The sequence below is a fragment of the Tachypleus tridentatus genome, chromosome 11 (genome assembly GCF_004210375.1).
Source record: "Tachypleus tridentatus isolate NWPU-2018 chromosome 11, ASM421037v1, whole genome shotgun sequence".
Classification (NCBI taxonomy): domain Eukaryota; kingdom Metazoa; phylum Arthropoda; class Merostomata; order Xiphosura; family Limulidae; genus Tachypleus; species Tachypleus tridentatus.
Genome location: NC_134835.1, coordinates 49,710,329 through 49,729,729, shown reverse-complemented (window position 1 = coordinate 49,729,729; position 19,401 = coordinate 49,710,329). Strand labels below are relative to the sequence as shown.

General features: G+C 31.7%; 1 long non-coding RNA gene across 3 annotated transcripts in view; it reads right to left on the bottom strand.

Moving 5' to 3' along the window:
* Nucleotides 1-8,653: 8,653 nt before the first annotated feature.
* The window catches only part of LOC143232120 (uncharacterized), a 28,953-nt gene continuing 18,205 nt past the window's right edge, over nucleotides 8,654-19,401 (bottom strand). For 2 of the 3 annotated variants that reach the window (XR_013017382.1, XR_013017383.1), the window contains 2 exons: nucleotides 10,649-10,787; nucleotides 8,654-10,329 (listed from right to left, as the gene is read on the bottom strand). This is a non-coding gene — a long non-coding RNA (uncharacterized LOC143232120). Of the gene's footprint in view, nucleotides 10,330-10,648; nucleotides 10,788-13,823; nucleotides 14,381-19,401 lie in introns of all 3 variants that reach the window. The other variant, XR_013017384.1, reaches the window with a different exon arrangement.

The window sequence follows — 19,401 nt, the reverse complement described above, 5'->3', positions numbered from 1 at the left end:
CATTTTACCCTATAGTAATCAGACATTTTGTTCTATAAAATTAGCGTCTTTATTTTATAGTTCAGTTTTAGTTATGATCTATATAATGTGTTGTTAAAAATTGCTAATGAATATCATAATAATACTCGTGCTGTATTTACTTGTATATTGTTGAAAATGTTACTTTTTACAGTCAGCTCTTCTCTGCTTATCGAACAACATAGATTGAACTGTTATCGAGTTTTAGATGTCTGTCCCATTTAATTTATCATATTTTATTACAAGTAACACGTGGTAGTACATAACACAAAAATTTCCCTCCCAACAGTATTTCGCACACCATAAATAGAAAATGGAAACCGATCTGTTTAATGAGTAGTACCATTTTCATACCAAATTTGTGTGTACTTAAGCTGCATTGGCGATTATCGTAAGGTTACAAACATTTGCTAACACACAGCATCACAAAGTACAGCACTAACTTGTCTAGTAACACAGAAGTGCTTATTATAAGAATACATAAATCTTAATCTTCGTTCAAGTCGTTAGTAAGTGCTGTTGTATTGTATATAGTTGTGTAGGTATAGACACTGTAATTCTTCAAAATGAGTTCTAAGGAGTATTCACTCTTTCAACGTTATGACTGGATTATGTGAAAACTATAATTGCTCTATATGTATGTTTACAAAATCGTATCCGCACTATTCATTTACACATGTTTTCAGTCATTTAATTTTTGTTCGTTGAAGGTTTATTAGGAAATCTTAACACATATAATCTAAAATCTGTATTAGGTTAAGTTATGGAGTTGACTAGGTTATAAAAATTTTAGCGAAGAAACATTTCCATAACTTATCGATACTTTTCGAAAATACTGACAACTAAAGATATTTAATTGTATTACTTGAAGGAGTAGTTGTCTAGAATATCTTAAAACATGTTTTACTCATTTTTCTTTTGATTTGAGGTATATCAGTTACACGTCCGTGATATGCTCTTCAGTTCAATACTTAACATTGCTTTGGTTTGTGAGAGGAGGTTGTGAAAAACTTAATACAACTGAACGGATTTGCAAGTTTTCCGTAAGAAAACCCTAAACGTTATGCAGTACTAAAGTAATTGGCCTCCAGTTTTCTTCACTTTAATAATTTAACTTCGAAAATATAGTGGCCCGATTAATTAATTAAGCAACACAGTATAATTACACTGACATCATATTGCCAACTAAAGACTTAGACAGTGAGGAATAAACGTAATTTAAGTTATTGAAACGTTATAGAAACGACACTGAAGAAAGTTGTCGAGTAGTTCTTATTCACGCCATCTACTGTTTTTTTGCGAGATTAATTTCTCATTCCGCTGATAACATATAGTTGTAACAGTTTTTGTTGCTGAATGAACTATTTTAAATCATTCATTATAAAAGTTCAGTACATTTAATGATAGCGAAAGTGTTTTATTTCTTCAACTATAGGTTTTGTAAGTGGCTTAGTTACTGTTCATTAATGTTCATTCATTTACTGTGCAAATTATTTAAGAATTTATAACTTTCATCGTGCATTTCCTCATAATAAATTGTTTTTTTTTTATGGACATGCTTGCCCTTTCAGCCACGGTTACGTTTCAGTCTAACGGTGAATCGTACTTTTCTTTGGTAAAGTTTGGTTTGTTTTGTTTTGAATTTCGCGCAAAGCTACACGACGGCTATCTGCATTAACCGTCCCTAATTTAGCAGTGTAAGACTAGAGGGAAGACAGCTAGTCATTACCATCCACAGCCAACTCTTGGACTACTCTTTTATCAATGAATAGTGGGATTTATTATCACATTATAAAGCTGCAATGGCTGAAAGAGCGAGCATGTTTGGTGTGACGGAGATTTTAACTCGCGATTCTCGGTTTACGAGTCGAGTGCCTTAACCCCCTGACCATGCCGGGCCTCTATGGTAAAATGTAGCCCAAGAGCTGGAGGTGGGTGATGTTAATGAATTGTCTTTTCTCTAGTTTACGAATTCAATATTAGGAACAGATAGCTCTGTTATAGCTTTGTACAAAATTCAACAAACAGACAAAACAATGCCACTGACAGAGTTAAGTTCCGAGTAAACACTAACACAATACTTTTATCTAAAGCCAATTTTCTCTTACATACTTACTTCTTGTATCTCTGATTCTTTGAAGAAAGATAAACTCAGTATTCATAAAATAGAACTAACTGACTCACTGGCTGACATTTATAGACAAACAAACTAAAAGATTAACCAATTTGATAACTATTCATCACTTACTCTATCTTGACCATGATTGAAGAAAATTCCAGACATTTAGCTACGCTTTCATCACGTGATGTGAAACTTGCCTTTAAGTTAACACTTAGACTAAAATCCAGTTTAAAACAATATAAGTCATCAGTTTTAATTATTAAAGAAACACCTTTTCCATATTAAGTTTTGAAATGTTCTGATCAATTCAGGAACATGTCTTATTATGGCTTATTTCATAATCTACCTCTCCTTAGAATATCGGTTTTCAGACTTAGACTTGTGTCACTGAACGTTTTTTTAATTAAGAGTGTTTTAGTTTGAATAAGATTAATATTCATTTTAGAAACGTTCGAGTTTTTCCACTTTAATTTTAATTTTTATTCCAGGCTTAATTTCAGAGATGTTTAAACATTTTGTGTTTTACTGCCTAGGAGACCTTTTACCCAGTGCCTCTACGCTCCCGGGGAATAGCGAAAGCTTTTTATATACGCGTCACAAAAGCTTTAAAATTAAGTTGAACGACGTAAGTTGATGAAACATTGAAAAACAAATAGGACTTTAAGAATAAGAATATATAAGCCATGCTTAAGTTATTTCATGCTCTCAAAACTATGAAACTTATAATAAGAAAGAATGAACTAAGATCTAGCAACCATGAAACTGTCCTATCAAATGTTAAGTTAATTCTTTTTAAAACAGTTAAGTAAACTATTTTTTTAGAAACAAAGCACTACTTTTGGCACTTAATACTCAGAGTAGTGTAACATTTCGAACATATAATTGTTTAAACTCATAACGTATACTAAATTATCTTTGATACAACCAGGCTATGGCTCTAGGGGTTGCTAAACAAGTGTGTGTATAATAGCGACATACGAAACAATGAAATGCAAGGACCTTTGAAAGCAATATTATATCTCTGTATGTTTCAAATAAACATACGTAGATTGAGTCGTTAACATTTTTGGTGGTAAGTTTTATGTGAGAAACAAAAGCATTCGCAACATCTTGAAAAGTGGTGGTAGCAAACCAAAGCACTGAAAGTGAAAATAAATAAACATCACATGAGAGATTACTACACTTGAAGTAAAAGTTCGTGTAGAAGTAAATAATTAGTTAACACACTCAAAGACTGCTTTATCTTTATTAGGTCTGTTTGATGTATTAAAAAGAAATGTAATGACAAAATTTAAATTGAATTATCACCAGTAGCGTTGACTTCTACACCTACATATAGTCAGATAAAAGTGTACGGAGTGTAACCCTAAAGACTTGTGAATGTTGTTTGCCTGCGAACGGACACGCTTAAAATAATAAAAAACTAAAAGGGAAGTAGATGGCTTATCCATAAACATTGTTGATAATAAAAAATATTAAATAAAGGTTTCTCGTAACATCATGTTAATTATACATCAGCGAAGCTACTAAATTTGGTTTGGCTAAATAAAAGATTCCAAATTCGAAAGTTATTCGGTTTCAATATCCTGTTATATTCAGATTTTCAACTTCAAAACAGTATTAAAAATGACAAAAAAATCCGTGACACTGTGTTAATCAGTAATTTTGCTGATTACTAAAAATAATAAAATTGTGTAAACAAAGCAACTATATATAAATATGTAAAGCGTTATGTTGAACAGGCATTATATAGACATTTTAAACAAAACTATATATAAATATGTAAAGCATTATGTTGAACAGGCATTATATAGACATTTTAAACAAAACTATATATAAATATGTAAAACGTTATGTTGAACAGGCATTATATAGACATTTTAAACAAAACTATATATAAATATGTAAAGCATTATGTTGAACAGGCATTATATAGACATTTTAAACAAAACAACTATATATAAATATGTGAAGAATCTTGTGGAACAGTCGTTATGCAAACACTTTAAACAAAACAACTATATATATATATATATATGACTATGTAAAGCGTCATATAGCAACTATATATAAATATGTAAAGCTTCGTGAGTGATGAAAAATCATCGTATAAACATCTTAAACATAAGAACTATACATAAGTATGTGAACGCCATGTTCAACAGGCATCAAATAAGCATTTTAAACAAATCAACTATATATAAATGTCATGTTGAACGGTCGTTATATAAACAGCTTAACCACAGTAACTACATACAAATATGTAAAATGTCATGTTGAACAGGCGTTATATAAACATCTTAATTAATGATATATTTATCATTAGAAAGAATATCTATATCATTTATCAGATACTACTTTCTTTGCTGAAACAAGCATTGATAGGCGGGTTGAAGAGATGGCAAAGAACGTTAGAATGTTGCTAAAATTAATAAACAATAATAATTAAAATAATGGATTCATATCATAATACAAAGTGCGCTTACTACTAGTTCATTATGTGTAAAAGTAGATAAATCAATATATCTCAATAATTTCTCCCTGGAATCAATTACATGACCATAATTTTCAATCAAAACAATAGTAAAATTCCAATACTCTGTTTATGTGTTAAATTAAAATGTAACAATCTGTTAACGTAATTTTGAATTATTAAGTGATGACGACAACCATTCTTGGAGAATTATCTTCATTGTTTTCGTTAACTAATATTCAGAGACACTAAAGTACAACTATCGACATATTTAATAGAGATTTAATCATGAGTTCATACGTAATGTCGCATTTGGTCCGCCATCCTTCGACCTTACCATCCTTAAAATCATCTTCTGTCATGCTATTAATTTTTCAGCACTGAGACGGTCACTGTAAGGGAAACTTTCCCACGAGTACAAAGATAAGATGGCAAAAACAGGGAGATGTCTCAAAGGAGATTCTAATAGTGTCCACAGATGTCAAGAGCTGTTAGCAGTCAATAAAAATGTTACCATTACCCATAAAAGACTGCATAGACTTATAGCTTCAGCCAACATCTTGAAAAGAAAAAAAAATTCTTATAGCGCCGACATGACCTTTCTGCCCTAGGGTGTAGAGTTATGGAGACGAAAAAATGCGCAAGTCATCAAACTTATCTGAAACTCTAGAATCCAGGATAGTGATACCGATAATATCTGAAACTCTAAGAATCCAGGATACCGATAATAAAATAGAATATTGCAGCTCACAGAAATAATGCAAAATAAATATCTCGTTTTTACTCAGGTGGCCTTGATAAACGTGTTTAAAATGTTAAGTATTTATTATGCAGATGGACTGATAAGTAGACAAGAAATAAGTTAATAACGGCTCTACCCAATAACTGTTTTTATCACTCTCAATGGATGTGTATTTTGTTTTCGTTTGTGTAAGCCTATTATTACTTTTTACTTTTATGCAATGAATTAATGTTATATAATATATAAGGTAAGTGAAATACGTTGTCTATGTGTAATATAACATGGTATATAATGTACGTGAAATGGATTGTTTATGTATAATATCATATGATATATAATATGAATGAAATAGACTGTTTATCTGTAACTGATTCACATTTTTTTGTGATTTCATTTTAAACATTTCAATAGTAACAATGCTTGGGTAGAACTTTTTACAGTAAGACACCAAATGCACTCCTTAAAGTAAATTTTTATTGTGATATCGAATTACTTTACGTGATTCTGATTTAAGGTATTATTTTTGTTCGTCGTCTTGTTTAAAAACAAACATTCTGTAGACAGATGTTTACTTTTGGAATTTTTAATATTAACGGTCTGATGTAAGTTTTGTTATAGCATAAGTTGCAAACAGCTATAAAAATGATAAAGAAAAGAAACTATAAGAACAAATACCGTTTTGTGTCTGATAAATAAAAGTAAAACTTCTTTACATTTAGTCGAAATCTAAGATATTTCATTATGCGTGTGTTTTCATATATCAAAGACACATCAGGTTTTCTGCTATCTTTAACGAGGGGAAATGAAACCCCGACTTCAGCGTTGGAAGTCTGAAAACTTAAAGCCCTCCTCTCAGGAGAGTAAAACGTGTTTCAGAGTAATACGGAAATATTTTAACATTAATGATGTGATGATATATATATATACATGCGCTTGCACAAGGTGTTTGCTGATATCCGTGGTGACCCATAATAATAACATCCTGAGATAAAATCGGTTGAAATAGCGTTAATTAATAGTCTGTGTAGGAAAAATATATATGTAAAAACAGCTCGTTTGGGTTGAGAAAATATTTTACGTAGAGGAGCGAACAACGTTTCGACCTTCTTCGGTTATCGTCAGGTTCACAAGTTATGCTAGTTCAGACATAATAAAGAGTGTATGTCTAGATTTTGATGTAAGAACATCTCATCTGTTTTACTTTAGTCCAATTAAAAACATCCATCAGAAAGCAGAGTTGATCATTCTTTTATGGAAAAGAAGTACATTGTTTCGAAAATAATATCCATCGCATGATAACCAATATAAAGTTATCACTTTTTAGGTCCAGAAATTATTTTTGGATTATTTTCAAGGAATGAAATTAACAATTCAGAAAATTTTAAACTTTCCTTAACGAATTTTCTCACACTTAAAATGTTAAACCTGCATTAGAAATCTATCAATATAATTTCACTTTTCACACTGAGCTCAGATATTCATTTGAATTGTTAAGAGATTTTTCTTCTACTTTACTAGAACTTGCCTATACCAGTATAAAACCTGAACTTCTTAATGAAGTGTATGTGCTAAATTCAATCTTACCTGACAGAAATATTTAACTCCTAAGACGTTAAAAAAGTGTTGCACATAAAGCAGAAGACAGTAAATGACATAAAGTTCATTTAACATTAATAGTTGTAAATGCTACTTGCTTTTTACTCAACACATCTGATTATAATAACATGCTTATAACCGGTCAACGCTTTTTCAACTAGTCTTTCATATTATTATGCAACTTAAACTACTTTATCAACAATTCACATTGTTTACTGTTGTATTACATTTTCAGACCTATAGTTTTTCTTTAAAAGCAGCATTGAGAGTTTGATTGTTTGTTTGTAATTAAGCAAAAAGCTAAACAATGGGCTATCTATACTTTGTCACCGCGGGCATCGAAACCCGGATTCTAGCGTTGTGAGTCCGAAAGACATGCCGCTGTACCACTAGGGGCAGCTTTGAAAGAGATACGTACCGTTTATTGTGCTGTACAATACTTAATGGTAAAGCACGATAACAACACAATATATTTACAAGATATGTAATCTGAGTTTGCAAAATTGCACCGAACACCAGTTGAAGCACTTGTATGAAAGTATCATTTGAATGGGATACTTTCGTAGGCAACGATCAAGAATGGTTTACAAGTGCTTAATAAGTTTCATACCTGATAATTCTCCTGGGCACAGAAGAAAGGCAATGTCCTGACTTTTAAACCACCATTTTGTAATTCAAACTCAATGAGTAAAATCCACATCCTGCACCAAAATACTGCACCGTATTCTGTGGTAAGCTGATTATTGGTGTAGAAGATCTTACTCGAGAACAGTATTCTATCAAGTAGTAGTATCCCTTCCTTCGCATACCGCTAGTTGTGACCGTCCAATTAATTCCCCAAATTAAATCTACACCATAACATCAACTCTTTCTTATTTTGCGATGACTTGCAAACGGTTCAGTAAAAATTACTGGGAAAATAGTCATGAAATTCAGCTGCGTCTACTGTCCAAGAATTATGCAAATCTGGATTCGTAGGTGAAATAAAAAAAGGCGAAGTGTATGCTCGCATCTATGATGCCCACTAATTTTGCATGCGATACCGTGTTGAGTGAATTCCATATTTACTCTGCCATTGCAGCCCATCTTGTGAAAGTAGCTTTTGATAGTATTGTATCACTCTTACACATGCCCTACCTAGTTCATTCTCTACATTTCATTACGTAGAGTCTGATAAACACTGAAGTTACAACAAGCACTCTATTGACTGTAGACAGTAGTATTTATTGCAAGAAACTATAAATTCCTGCCTCTCGTTTGTGGCGTGACTGTTTGTATTTTGTAGTATTTGTTGGGTTATTTGCAAGTGATATCATAGAAATGATTGATTTATGTTATCGATGTGTACATTTATTTACGGATAATAATAATAATAATAATAAATTTATTAAGCAATAAATTAGACACAAAAAATCAAATATCAATATAAAACCATCAACAAAGAGTTAACTCGTCCTGTGATGGTTAAACACATAATAATGTAAAATCAAAACTTACAAAATCAATATAAAGTTCCCAGAATATTATCATCAGTATTTAAGATCCATTGTTTTAAGTATTTCTTTTGATTAACACGATTAATAGAAGATCTTATACTATAAGGAATAAAATTATGAATACGAGGTGCCAAATAAAGATATTGATGAAGTGTAACTGTTTTACGTGGTGTGGGTACATTAATTGGAAAAAAAGCGTGTTTTTTGTCTGCTTTTTGAAATTTGCGCAAAGCTACACGAGGACTATCTGTGCTAACCGTCTTAACTTTAGTAGTGTAAGACTAGAGAGAAGGAAGCTAATTATCACCATCCACCGCCAGCTCTTAGACTACTCTTTTAACAACGAATAGCGGGATTGACCCTCACTTTATAACGCCTACACGGCTTAAAGAGCGAGCATGTTTGTTATGACGGAGATTTGAACCACCTAGCTATGCCGGGCATGCGGGTAACCTTCTCTATAAATACACATATGAGGTTATGTAAGCTTCCGAAATCCTCGTAGCACCAAACATGCTTGCCCTTTCAGCCGTATAGGCGTTATAATGTTACGGTCAATCCCACTATTCGTTGGTAAAAGAGTAACCCAAGAGTTGGCGGTGGGTGGTGATAACTAGGTACCTTCCCTCTAGTCTTACACTGCTAAATTAGGGACGGCTGAGTAGCTTTGCGTGAAATTCAAAATAAACCAAAAATAAAAGCTTCCGAATTTTACTCTGGTGTAGAATTACAAGAAACAAAGAACTTTCAACTATCTTATAAATCTGATAACAAAATACAGTACGGACTCCAAATTACGCATAGAAACAAATGAAGACGCCTAACTTAGTAATTCGAAACAAATATCTTAATTTTTCCTAAAGTATCTAAATTTATAATTCATAATTAAATTACTTACTTTTGTTAATCACTTTACGTGTTAATGTATTACAGAATATGTTTACTGAATGTAAGCTTTAACCGATTGTTATTAGTTGCTCTATTTTATACAACATAGAATGTTAAACATTAATTTTATAAGCATGGAACTATACTAAATAATCGTCGTGATCTCATTTGATAAGTATAGCTTTACAGTACGTCCGAAATATTTTTATGTATTCCTATTTAGAACATAAAAAACCTGATAAAGGGTTCTTTGTTTTTTGTTGTTAAGCTCAAAGCTGCACGATGAGCTGGCTGTCTGTGCTGTGCCCACCACGGGCAACGAAACCCAATTTTTAGCGCTATAAACTCAGACGACTCACTATTTAGCAAGTGGGAGACTGTTCAGGGTACATAAAGATAGCAAATCCTTCTTACTAGATCAATTTTTATTATTTAAGTTCTCGTTTATTTTGTTAGAGTTTATCGGATTGTTGGATGTGTAGTTATTCAAGGTTTTCTAAAGTTAGATTTTGTATAAATTGTCGTAAATTTAATTATAATAAGTGAAATAATTCTAGCCTGATTCCAATCTTCTTCACAGTGTATTACTGATATGATTTACTAAATACCGGTTGAAGTAGTTCTAAGAAATTACCAATGACATAGGCATATTATGGATGACAATACACTCTTGTAAAATATTTAAGGCACGATGTATACACAAATTCATTTATATATATGTATATATGCACAGTGTACATACACTTTTATCCGTACATGGAAGCATAACCTATCATGTTCCTTGTAAATCTGTCGAAATTACCAGAACTCGATATGATGAAGTAAAATTGTGAAACACGTGACCTGGATATTTCCAACTCATTCGTATCTTTCACGATGTCACGGAACGACGTGGGTGGGCTCTTTTGACTCACGAGGATGCGATCTCATCATTCACGATCTGTGGGATGTAACTATTCATTTTGGTTCCACCCTACTCTCTGATTGGACACTCCTACAGGAAAAGAAGAAAGGACTTGAAAAAAATCCTGGACCTGTTCTTGAGAATGACAGAGAACTCTACAGCTTATATAATATCAAAGCGACATATCTTATTACTTTAACATGATGAATACATTTATGTATTTTTAAAATGAAGAAAATGAATATGATATTTTGTTGGATATCAAAGAACCCAATATCTTGTTAAATTGTGCAAATGAAAAAATAACTATATTTTAGAGTAATTATTTATCTAAAATTGTTACTTACAAAATATTAAAAGAAAAGTTGTAGCACTTGTATTAGCTTTTTCGCTAATTTTAATAACTTACACAGTGCAGAGTTGTTCCCCATTGTTACTTCGACCTCAGTAATATTCTTTCTAGACTAACCAATGGACCAACCCATTGGAATTCGTTTCTTACTTTAAGCCTATGTATTTGACACGCTCTGTGTTGTTTCTCAGGCTATCTAGGTGAAAAACAAGAACAAATAAGCTAAATACGGAAATTTTCATTTCATTTTCAAACTAGGATTAATTTCCACTTGGAAATATATACAGTGGAGCCCCTCACTAACGACCCCCTTACTAACGACTTCCCCTGTCATACGACCGGAAAATTTTTGACGGTACCCTGTTTGCATTAAATTGACCCCTCGTGGACGACTTCCCCTCAAATGCGACTAACGACCTACCAAATTGAACAATTTTGATTATTTTTTTTGGATGAAAATTCCCATATTTACCGAATGGGCCAAAAAATTTAACAACAAAATGAAACTTCAGAAACGCAATGTTCTGCTTTTTATCGACAACTGCACTGCCCATGTTGCAATTCTTCTATCTAATGTAAAAATAGTTTTACTTCCTCCTAATGAAACTTCTAAGCTACAGGCTTGTGACGCCGGAGTTATACAGACCGTCAAACTGCTGTATCGCAAAACATTCTGGAGACAACTTTTGTTTCACATGGATAACGACCAGACGGTTACAGGTCCCGAGTTGTGCAAAAAAAATCACTCTTCTGAACGCAATTGTGTGGTTACGCGTCGCTTGGCTTCGAGTTAAGACTTCCACAATTCAAAAGTGTTTCTTGAAATGCGGCTTTAACTTCTGTTTAGGCGAAGTGTCAAACGAAAGTGAAGACAATGTTTCAGAAAACCAATCTGACCCCGACTTCAGGCCTGTCTTGAATGGTGTATCTCTTGGCGAATATGTCAACTTCGACAACGAAACTCCAGTTTGTGATGATTCAGTTTCTGACAATATTATCGCGTGTCCTGAAGAAATCGAGAGTGATGATGGTGAAGAATGTGACGACACAACTGTAGAGTCTTTCGAGCCAATTGACTGTGCCACTGCAATGTCATATGCAGAAAAACTTTTATAGTTTGGTCTCAAACATGGCAAAATGGACATTGTAGATTGCATGGTAGCAGTGAGCAAAGACATTGAAACTGTACAATTTTCGAAGAAAAAACAAACAAAAATTAGTGATTTCTTTAAGAAAATGTAGTTTCTTATCGTATTTTAAGTCTGTATTTGATCATTTTTGTGCGTGTGTAGCATTTCTTCTACAGTGATTTCTTTATAAAAATGTATTTTATCATCGCATTTTAAGTCTGCATGAGCATTAGTGATTTAAGAAAATGTCTTTTATGATCGTATTTTAAGTCTGCATGAACGTTAGTGATTTCTTTAGTTTACGATCGTATATCCAGTCAGTATTTGAACACTTTTGCGTGTAACATTTTACAGTGATTTTTTTTAAGAAATGTATTTTAGGATCGTATTTTAAACCTGCATTTGAACATTTTTTGTGTACAGAATGGTGAATAGACTTGTGTTTAAACATTTAATAGCCTCATAAAATCAAGGTAAAGTAGTGAGAACTAGTGAAAATATATTTTGCATTACATATTACCGCATTTTTTATTTCGTTTTTAAATACTCCATACCCTTAAAATGAACAGAGACCGATTGCCTATTATAAAAACGTACATAATTTAAATCTTGGTAACGAATTGGGTATCCACCCCTCACTAACGACTCCCCCTCATTAAGGACCTTTTTGTCGAGGCATTTTTGAAGTTGTTAGTGAGGGGCTCCACTGTAGTTGCATAGTTAAAAAGGCAAGTGCCTCCCAGTGATAGCCCACTGCGTAACTTTATGATTAGCTTCAAACAAATAAAAGGTAAATAAACATTGCTTCATTACAATTTCTTTCCTTATATATATTTATATTAGAAAAGGAAAGATATTTAGCCAAAAACACCGCTAAGATCCCAACTGATTTCGTCCAGTGACACAGTGATATATCTGCGTATTTAAAACGCTAGAAACTGGGTTTCGATACCCATGATGGGCAGGGTACAGATAGCCCATTACGTAACTTTGTGCTTGATTACCAACAAACTAACCCAAATGATAGTTCAAAGTCGAGTGGCTATAGAGGTTTTGTGGTTTGCCTGCTACTCATAACTAAGCCTAATTATTGTTAATTGTAATGTTTATTGAATACGTTTAATAATTCTTCTTGTATAAGTTGTTGCATAATGCTTTATATACTTTTCTGTAATGGTAACAATTTTATGATACAGAGCCAGAGATTTATTTACTTTTGTCGGACAATAAGTAATGTAGATGTATTAAAACTTCCTATTTTACTCTAATCTGCTCTTAGTTCTGAACCAAGTTTTAATTTGAGGACCACACTAAGTTAAGTTTGAGGATTCGTAGTTTTCAGAAATCTTAAACATTTCACCAATTTGGTGCTATATGCTACTAACTTAAGGAATCACGTAAACAGCCAGAAAGTGATGTTTTAACTAAGACTTCAGTTGTTCGTTGTCGAGACTAATGAAAGAATGAAATGCCCAATCAGTAGTGTCCCTCATGGAATTATTCTTCCAGCAAAACAAATAACAGAAACTTAACATCAAAATATTACAAACTATTTGTATTCTTAGTTTTGCTTAATCACCCAGTAAAAGAAAATGTTGTATAAGTTACAAAATACGTTGTTATTATGGCTGCTAAAATATACGTCCTTGTGTAGAATAACACAACGGTATAGTACCCGTATTAGGTAATAGATAAACTCATAAATAATGATATTTCTTGAAAAATAAAGCTACACATTGTCAGCGTTGTATGCATTAAAATGAATTTACAAGTAAAATAAATGATCAAAAGTAGCTATTACAGATTTCAAATTTTTCAAGTCTTATATAAATTACGTTATCATACTAATATAAATACATAGTGAAGAATATAACTTTTTGTATTGTATCAGGCTCATCCTTCTTTCTTAATTGCGTACTCTGGTTTTCATGCTTTTATATCAAACCAAACAATTAATTTTTAATTAATTATACACAAATGTAGCAATTACAAATTGAAAAAAAAATTCTGTACGTGATTAAAAGTAAAGCTCTTAAAACATAATATATTCCAAAATGTTATAAATAAAAATAATGATCTTAAAACTTCATATATTTACCAACCTTTAACGGGCGTTCAGCAAGAAGTGTGAATTACTGGCATTTTAACTACTGTTAGTATAGCCTTTATTCAATACTTTCCTTGTGTCTTTACAAGCGAGTATTTCTTTATAAATAAGAGGAAAGCAACTGGAGAACAACAGGCTTACAGTTAAGCTTATTTATTCTTGAATATAAGACAAAAAAGTTTAACTATATTTTTCATGCTTTGAATTTGATAACATAATGTTTACACCTTCCACTTCATATAAAAAATGTAATATCTGTTTAATAGAATTATCTTATTGCTCTCCCTAAAACATAACAACGTCTTGAAACTATCCGTCAGTCTTTAATCAATTCTTCTGAACGAAACATCCCAGAGGTATGTTGATCAGGCGCCACCAAACTCTCTCCGAACTTCTAACAGATTTGTCCTCTGACATGTTCGGGGCAACTCGATGACGCGGCGGCGGTAACAAGGTTTTGGATCGAAACAAGGGTCGACGTGCCACTTCTGGATGTACCAGATTAACAGTCCTTTAGATTCTCTTCATCAGTGTCAGCTGTCTGGATCTCATCTGTCGACATTTCATTATTTTGTCCAGCGCAGGCGCAAAGAAAATTATTGGAAGGTTATAATTAATATCTGTTAGTGTAGGCCTTTATATATATATATAATTTTTTCAACAGTCACGAAAATCTACAAGAAAAAAATTCAATCATAAAGAATCATACATCAAATTATAATTGGTCCACTTGAGAATCAAACGTTGAAAATACGTGTAACAGTGATGCACACATATATTTTCATAAAAGTTAAATTTCCTAGTATTACTGAATTTAGATGTATAAAAATCAAGCTGAGTGTCTAGAGTTTGACAAATACATAATAACTCTTAACACGTCTTTAATTATCCTACCAGAATTTCAAGCAAATGACATAGTGATTAACTAAGCGCAAAAGTCAAAACGAGCATTAAAATATGTTATATGTTTGTTGTATTTAAATTTTATAAAGAATATTTGTTTTGTAAATAGATAAAAGAAAGATACCTCGAATATCAAATAACATAACGAATTAGAAACGTTTAAAAAGAGAAATTTGAAAAAAGTGAAACTAGGCTTATGAGGCATTACTGTTTTAGGAATTGTTAAATGACGTATCCCCAGTATGTCAGCAGTAATTTTACAAATCCATTACGCTAAAATCTTGGTTGCAGAAGCTTTTTTTGAAATCTAGTAGAACGAAGCTGTTTTTCACAAAGATTCATTTAGACGCCTAATTTATAATTTATCTATTTTAGAAGCACATGATCTGTACAAAAATTGAATTTGTAAATCTGGCTCTAAGTTGCTTTATGATTTTATAATTTTTCAATGTTGAGAAAGTGGAGATTTTTTTTATAACGTGTAACAAACGAAACAAACGTTCAATGTGGGATTCTTTTAACATATGTGAGAAACAAGGCGTTAACAGTTTTGCAAATTCCCACCAATGGTTAACCACACGTCCGCTTGCAACATATCGTGTGGTCTGTTTCTCAAAAAAACTCTATCCCGGAACCACATTACATGCACAAAATACTGAAAGTATTCCAAGAACTGATCAGCAAACATTTCTCCATTGAAACGTGACGTGTAAAACAGTTGAATTCTGAAATTTCCTGTGTTACTAGCAATACACGTATTTGAGATATACCATTATCATTTACCAGAATAATTACAATAGAATGGCAATCATAACAACTTAACGTGTTTGTCACAACAATACAACATGTGTATACGCAAATTACCATCAGCAGGAACATTTATTTCTATTAGTAAGACTATTAGCGCTCTCTGTACATGAGTGTTTATAATTACAAAGCTCTCTATACCTGTGGTTTCCTTAAACGTACTATAAATAATCTATGACGAACTCTTGATCTCTAATAACTCTAAAAAAGATGTATGAATAGTTTAAACACAATTATTAACACATTAATTTCGAACCCAATTGCAAATGCAAAAATATATATCATTTCTATATTTTCTCTAGAAAAATGTCAATTTGTTTAGTTTACTAGGATATAAAAATACTTTATTACGTATTCAGAAAGTAGTTGACAGAATCTGATTATTTAATTTCAGATAAAAAGTTTCAATTTGCATTTTTCTGTTTTTACTCGGACCGTCTCTTTCCTGTATGTTCATTATTTTCATAAAGATTCATAACACCATAAAGAGGAGTTTTCACCACACTAAACCACATTGGAAAAGTTTTATTTAAAAATAATACGTTTTGTAAAGAAATGCTATTATACATGTATAAAACTAATTTATATGCGTTAATAATGTTAGTATTGTAATATGAAAAGTACGATTGTTAGTAACACGATGTTAGAAAATATGTTTACAAATATGGTTTGTATCGGGTTTATGATTTTATAGGATTAACTGAACAACATAATTTTATGTATTCTTCTCTGCAACTAAACATATAAATGAAAAAGCTGATTATTACGTATGAAATTAGATGTGAGAGGGAAAACTATCATATCTTGTGGACAAAAACTAAGTGAAATGATCCTGATTGAAAGTGAGGAATTGCAGTTCGGATTAAGCTAGTGAAATCTACAAAACTGTTTATACTTCTATACTAAGATAAAAAATAAGAAGTTCTATGTTATAAGCGATAGTCTCATATGATTGCTCTACTCTCTCTCGTTTTATATATAAATGAAAGATAAAATTAATTTTAACTTTCTATAAACAACATATGCATATTTCTCTATATCTTACATGTGATAAGCATACTAGAATTTCACAACCGTATGTAGTGTATTTTGCTATTTTAAATCGTAAAACTGAATAGTTTGAACATAAAAATGTAAAACTTGTGTTTCACATCAAGCACTTTAAACATATTATTTCAAGTCAACACGAAGAAAATCGGTATAATTTAGTATTGGCAAAAGTTTTCTTTCCCTTCGTTTGCTAACTTCACGCAAAGTCAGTACATGGACTTTCCGCGATGTGTTTATTACGGGAAATCAAACCGTATTTTAGCGCTAGAAATTCACGAACTTATCGCTGATCTACCGGTGGGCATGAGAATTTTAATGAAAGCCTGTTGTTAAGATTTTATGGTTACAAACTAAATAATAGTAATAAATGTATAATAATAATAGCTCCAATATATGTTATCTGGCATCTTTCAACCTGAATGTCATCTCATATGATTCATGAGCCACATCTCATACTCAAAGACATAATATTACCGTCCCTGGTGATCAAAGGGAGAACAACTAGTCAACAACACTCGCTTTCTGTATGGCTGCTCTTAATCGAAAGGGGGAAGGATTCTATAAAGCACCCACGTTTAAAAATTGCAGCACTTTCTAAGATATTTCGCAGACTAGAATTATCTCTTATCCACAACCATATCTAGCCTTCATACAGTATGAATAGAAATCTTGATGTGATAAATGAAAAGGGAACTGTGTTATTTGAATATAAGCTGATTTGTGTTTCGTACGCACTACAACATTCGAAAACAAATAATTATAAGATAGAAAGTTTAAAGTCATCTGTGGTTTCAGAATGTTAAGATTTTGTTGGCGTGATGCTAAAGTTTAACACTGGAACTGGCAGAAAAAAATAATATGACTGAACATGCCGAGAAAAGTTAACATTACACATTCACGGATAGAACTAATAATAGGAGACTAAAGAATCATAGAGATAAATGTATCTCATGCGTTTAAACATATTGAAAGTAAAGTATATATATATATAAATATATATGTAAAAACCGCTGGTATGGGTTGAGAAATTTTTGTTATGTAGGGAGCGAACAACGTTTTGACCTTCTTCGGTCGTAAAAATACTTAATAAATAACTAAACATCATACATTAATAACTAAATATATTTTTGTATGAATCAAAAGTTGATTGTGGAACTCAAAAGGGTTTTTAATCACATTTCTATGGACTAGGTATACCTGGTAGTTAGTTTGTATGGACTGTAAATACGAGGGCTCAATGCTGCTGTAAAACAGCAGTTGGCTACAAGAATGACGATCTTGTACCAAGACAACGCTGACCAAAGATTTTGTGAGGGGTGTTGTAGACTAAAATCCCTCTGTATAGTTTAGGAGTACAACATTATTAATAGTCATGCGTAGATAGCAATTGTGTCAATTTGCGTAAAATTCCTATACACAATTGCACACTGTACTTGAATTTGTAATCTGATTTCTGAAGCGTTAACAAATTTTGTTTAGTGAATTGTATACGATAAGATTTAGGACGTAATGGTAAACTGTTAAACACAATACACTAATAAATTATTATTTATGCTGGCATAACACATCATACCGCATGTTGTTGTGAATAAGTTGCATTTTAAATGTGAGTAGCAGATACAATTGGAATATCTCAACAACAAGTAACTAATACAGCACATCTTAAGAAATATCATACGCGTATAATAATAAACACTTAAAATACATTTCAACTAATGAATATTGCAATTCTATAATAAAACAAGCGTCATTTGTTAGACAAATCGTATTCTCAAGAATAACAACAGAATATAATCGTAGCTTTACTACGTTAAATGTTATCGTTCTAAGCATTACCAAACTATTACGGTTAAACTCTGCTTTAAATATTACACAATTAACAAGAAAAGTGCGAATAAACATTGTATGATATCCTTATTAAAACGTTTAGGGATATTACACATTTATTTTATAAACAAAGATAATATTTTAGTGCCAGATATTGTAGTGCTATATTTATTGCTTTTATTTGATAAAGAATATTATATATCTGGGGTTGAAGCGAAACCTGGTGTTATTTTTGAATACTAAAAAGCAGTTAATGCAGGAAGGAAAATAATGTTATATTACGTTTACTTCTTATAATGAAACTGTACCGACGAATATAGTATTACAAAAATTATTTAAGACAGTTTTCTCATTGATTTAGTACCAGAACTCAAAGAATCTCTGTATGATATCACTGCTCTGTGTTATTAAGTTCAGAAGATTATATAAATCAATGGTTTTTCAACATTGTAACGTCTATAATGTTTCTATCATCTTTTATCAAAATATTATAACAATTTGAGTAATCTTAAATGCTCCTTAATAAAAAATATACTGTTTTGGATAACTTTTATAATTAAAATGAAATTTACTTTAATACATATTTCCATAATTTTCTTACAAGATATTCATTTTAACTTTTTACAAATCGTCTATAAAGTGAAACTATCTGTATTTTACTTTCTTTCGACGTTGTTTCAGCCTTTAAGTTATGGTTGTGTTTTGTCGAGTAAATGTTTTTGGATTATTACTGTTGTTAAATTCTGCCATTAAAACTATTCTCCAGTGGCTCATTGACAAGGCTGAGAGCTCATAATATAACACAAAAATGAAGTTTCGATACCTGTGGGGCGCAGAGCACAGACAGCACTTTGTGCAGCTTTGTGCTAAACAACAAACAAATAAACCCTTCCTTCCTTCGTAGACATTTAATTGATACCGTCATTTACAGTTGCTTTATGACATGTAACATTGTAAATACAACATAATAATTTCAGTATATGAAT